Raw genomic sequence first — 332 nt, forward strand, 5'->3', positions numbered from 1 at the left:
TCACTGGGGCACCGCCTAGTGGAGCTGTGAAAAGAGGGCCACTGTCCTCTAGACGCCATAATGGTAGATCAACCGACAGCTTGCACCATGCACCTAGAAAAGCCACAGACACTGGCTGGACGTGGTGGCTGATGCCTGAAATCCCAGCACTTTGGGAGGCTGAGGTGTGCGGATCACAAGGTCAGGAGATGGAGACCATCCTGGCTAACACGGTGAAACCCCATCCCTACTAAAAATAGAAAAATTAGCCAGGCGTCCGTGGCCGGCGCCTGTAGTCCCATCTACTTGGGAGGCTGAGGCAGGAGAATGCCGTGAACCTGGGAGATGCAGCT

Source organism: Colobus angolensis, unplaced genomic scaffold, assembly GCF_000951035.1.
Source record: "Colobus angolensis palliatus isolate OR3802 unplaced genomic scaffold, Cang.pa_1.0 Scaffold88, whole genome shotgun sequence".
NCBI lineage: Eukaryota > Metazoa > Chordata > Mammalia > Primates > Cercopithecidae > Colobus > Colobus angolensis.